Raw genomic sequence first — 4,555 nt, 5'->3', positions numbered from 1 at the left:
GGAAGATGATGGTTGCTGGTCCGGATCTACTCTTCTTCCCGGATAGGATGAAGACTTTGGAGCCTCTTCTGGACCTCTTCCGCCGCCGGAAGATGGATCGCCAGCCCCCGCTTGGGTTGGATGAAGATTTTGGAGCCAGGACGGATTGGTGAACCTGGTATGGTGAAGACAAGGTAGGATGATCTTCAGGGGCTTAGTGTTAGGTTTATTTAAGGGGGTTTGGGTTAGATTAGGGGTATGTGGGTGGTGGGTTGTAATGTTGGGGCGGGGGTATTGTATGTTTTTTTTTACAGGCAAAAGAGCTGAACTTCTTGGGGCATGCCCCGCAAAGGGCCCTGTTCAGGGCTGGTAAGGTAAAAGAGCTTTGAACTTTAGTAATTTAGAATAGGGTAGGGCATTTTTTTATTTTGGGGGGATTTGTTATTTTATTAGGGGGCTTAGAGTAGGTGTAATTAGTTTAAAATTGTTGTAAGATTTTCCTTATGTTTGTAAATATTTTTTTATTTTTTGTAACTTAGTTCTTTTTTATTTTTTGTACTTTAGTTAGTTTATTTCATTGTAGTTATTTGTAGATATTGTATTTAATTAATGTATTGATAGTGTAGTGTTAGGTTTAATTGTAGGTAATTGTAGATATTTTATTTAATTAATTTAATGATAGTGTAGTGTTAGGTTTAATTGTAACTTAGGTTAGGATTTATTTTACAGGTAATTTTGTTATTATTTTAACTAGGTAACTATTAAATAGTTATTAACTATTTAATAGCTATTGTACCTGGTTAAAATAATTACAAAGTTACCTGTAAAATAAATATTAATCCTAAAATAGCTATAATATAATTATAATTTATAGTGTAGCTATATTAGGATTTATTTTACAGGTAAGTATTTAGCTTTAAATAGGAATAATTTATTTAATAAGAGATAATTAATTTCGTTAGATGTCAATTATATTTAACTTAGGGGGGTGTTAGTGTTAGGGTTAGACTTAGCTTTAGGGGTTAATACATTTATTAGAATAGCGGTGAGCTCCAGTCGGCAGATTAGGGGTTAATAATTGAAGTTAGGTGTCGGCGATGTTAGGGAGGGCAGATTAGGGGTTAATACTATTTATTATAGGGTTAGTGTGGCGGATTAGGGGTTAATAACTTTATTATAGTAGCGGTGCGGTCCGCTCGGCAGATTAGGGGTTAATAAGTGTAGACAGGTGGAGGCGACGTTGTGGGGGGCAGATTAGGGGTTAATAAATATAATATAGGGGTCGGCGATGTTAGGTCAGCAGATTAGGGGTACATAGGGATAATGTAAGTAGCGGCGGTTTACGGAGCGGCAGATTAGGGGTTAATAATAATATGCAGGGGTCAGCAGATTAGGGGTTAATAAGTGTAAGGTTAGGGGTGTTTAGACTCGGGGTACATGTTAGAGTGTTAGGTGCAGACGTAGGAAGTGTTTCCGCATAGCAAACAATGGGGCTGCGCTAGGAGCTGAACGCAGCTTTTTTGCAGGTGTTAGGTTTTTTTTCCGCTCAAACAGCCCCATTGTTTCCTATGGGGGAATCGTGCACGAGCACGTTTTTGAGGCTGGCCGCGTCCGTAAGCAACTCTGGTATCGAGAGTTGAAGCTGCGTTAAATATGCTCTACGCTCCTTTTTTGGAGCCTAACGCAGCCTTTATGTGGACTCTCAATCAAAGAGTTATTTTTATGGTGCGGCCAGAAAAAAGCCGGCGTTAGCTACGCGGGTCCTTACCGACAAAACTCTAAATCTAGCCGATAGTGAGCATGTGCTTCACTTGTTAATGAAAGCCTCAAGAAATTCCTAAACACAAGAGATGGTCGCTTAGTAACCGGCCTTTTTACGGAATTTCTTCAGTTTTTTAATCTTGACTTTACATTGGCAGTATTTCAACCTGAATCATGCTTAGGAAATGTACCTTGATGATTGAAGTCATTTAGCAAGAGACCTTGGAATAAGGGAATCAGAAGGTGCTAAAAATGGTCCTTTGCTACTTGAATTAGTGGGAAAATAGTGTTTAAAGGACAAACTAATTAGTGGAGGCGAAGAGTTATCTCCAAAACAAATTGCTGAAGCACAGAAAAAAATTGATTGAAGGATAGAAATGGTTTAATCAGTAAAGATGAGCTAAGGATTCTCTTTGTTGATCTTTTCCCTCATTTTCACAGGAACATGCTGGAGAGATATGTAAATGATGAATTCAAAACAGCAGATAAAGACTTCAATACTGGAATTGACTTTCATGAGTTCATTGGGATGTACAAATGCTTGTGCATTCATTGTAGAAGTGTAGTAACACATGATGTATCTGACATTATACATTTGCCCCGAAGAATAGAGGGGAAACCAAGTGTACCAGGCACACAAAATAAGGTTATTGACACCAATGTTGTAAAACACAACATTGTATATATAGATTCCAAGAAAAAAAAATTTGAAAATAACAACAATATTGCAAATGATCTCAAACTTGACTCCAAGGCTGACTTGGTGTTCTCGAACGCCTCAGAAGGAAAAAGCTTAGAGATCGATGAGCAGGATATTGAAGGAAACTGATTCTTTGATGATCCAATACCTAAACCAGAAAAGACATATGGATGGAAAAAGGAACCAAGCAAATTAGCTGGAGGATTTTCTCTTACAACAGCTCCAACCCTGAAAACGAATGCAATTTCACTCAATGGAGCACCTCGTTTTAAAGATTCTGACAAAGAAAATACACATGCATCATTCAAAGTAATAAAGGGATTGTCTGAAGTTGGTGATGAAGATTACTATGCTGATGACTTCAACAGCACCAGCCAGAGGTATGATAAAAGTGAAATTAGTATTGGTGAAGAGACAGAAGAGGATTTATCAATAGATGACTTAATTGTCAGTGACAAGCTTGAAGACCTTACTCTGGATCATACTCTATCCCACATCAGCGACATTGCAGATTACCTGGAAGATGTTTCATAGACCTTCTAATTAGATAATGACATGCATGTCTGCCTTTTGGGAATATATATATTGTATGTAACATAACTATGGAAGATCTGCCTCACAGCATCAGCAATCATTAGGAAGTAATCCTAGTTAAAAATAATGTCCTGCTTGTATATTGGTTTTGGGTTGAATTAATATTTTATGGATTTTGTTACAAAATTGTGGACACATTTCTAATCATAATGTAATGTTTCCTTTAGAATTGTTAGTTCTTGAGCACTTGGGAGAACAAAAAAACATTTTTCTTTTGAAACCTGCAAATGAATTGTGGGATATGATAATAATCTTTTCTACAAATTCTACTTGATTTGAAAATTTAAACATGTGTCCATGGTCAGCCATTCCCTCCCTCATACTATTGTTCCTGCATCAGAACTAGTTCATATATTCTCTTTAAAAGAGTAAAACATGATCAACCATGTCAGAGAAAGAAGTATATTATGGACATTAAAATATTTAATTCCCTGATATATTGTCACAATTGCTTGAAATAAGCTACGCTCAAAATATCTTCTTTTATAAGACATAACATTGAAAAGATGTTTCTAATTTTATTTTCCTGCAAGCGTTATTTTTGTTTATGGTACTGAGAAACTGTTTTGACGGGAATTTCAGAAAGTTCCATTGAATAACTTACATTCTTTTGTTAATTTTTTTTAAAGATCTTTTCTATATTTTTGTGTCTATCAGCTATTCCTGCTCTGAAAATCTTTGTTGTGATTCATCAAGGTTATAAGTACAGAAAATATATAGTTACCTATTAAAATATATATTTTTGTATTTACTTTTACAATAACTCTATCATTCTACTGAAGGGTAGCTGTCATTAAATGCATTCTTTTTATCATACGTGTCTGTAAATATGGATATCTGTAAGTTAATATCTATGTACTAGCAGTCTGCTGGAGCAAAATACTACTTTACTAGCAAACTACGTAAAATAAAGCTGTAACATTTTATAACAGAACATGAGCAATTGAAAAGGAGTCTTAATAAGCTCTAAGGTGCTATCTCTATCTGTCTCAAGGATTTGTTTGCCTTTCACATTTTTTCTTTTCAGAAAAAAAAAGTTTATATTATTCATATGCAAAATTAAAACATATGGTTAAAAAAATCTTTACTAAATGGCTAAAATTAATACTTTCATACGGGGGAGAATATTCAGAAATAAATAACCTTTTCATTTAAAAAATCAGATTATTTTTGTATGTCAGTGCTAACAGGAGAATTTCCAGAGCCCTGGTTATAATAATTTGTGTTTTTTATGCCTACTAAAGCAAAGAAGGGAATGGAGATGGGAAATCTATATAGTTTTTAGTTTTCCTTTTTTTTTTTAGAGGTATTGAGGGTTAGCAAAGATATACTTGGAAAATAATCCAATGTTAGTAATAAGAATTATAGAATAAGATTTATAGTATAGAATTTGGGAAGCCTGATTACTTTGTTTTAAAGTGTCTAGCATTGTATTGATTTCATTAGTATATATGATGTAACTCTGAAATAAAAAGATATTTAAAAAAAAAAAGTATGCAAAGAAGACCAAGTAGCTGCCTT

At 34.7% G+C, this 4,555-nt stretch overlaps 1 pseudogene; it reads left to right on the top strand.

Moving 5' to 3' along the window:
* The first annotated feature begins 1,780 nt into the window (after window positions 1-1,780).
* On the top strand, window positions 1,781-2,974 carry LOC128647580 (centrosomal protein 43-like; annotated as a pseudogene).
* Window positions 2,975-4,555: the final 1,581 nt, after the last annotated feature.

The sequence above is a fragment of the Bombina bombina genome, chromosome 2 (genome assembly GCF_027579735.1).
Source record: "Bombina bombina isolate aBomBom1 chromosome 2, aBomBom1.pri, whole genome shotgun sequence".
Lineage (NCBI taxonomy): Eukaryota > Metazoa > Chordata > Amphibia > Anura > Bombinatoridae > Bombina > Bombina bombina.
The sequence above is the reverse complement of the archived record's forward strand: the minus strand, read 5'-3'. Positions and strand labels throughout refer to the sequence as shown.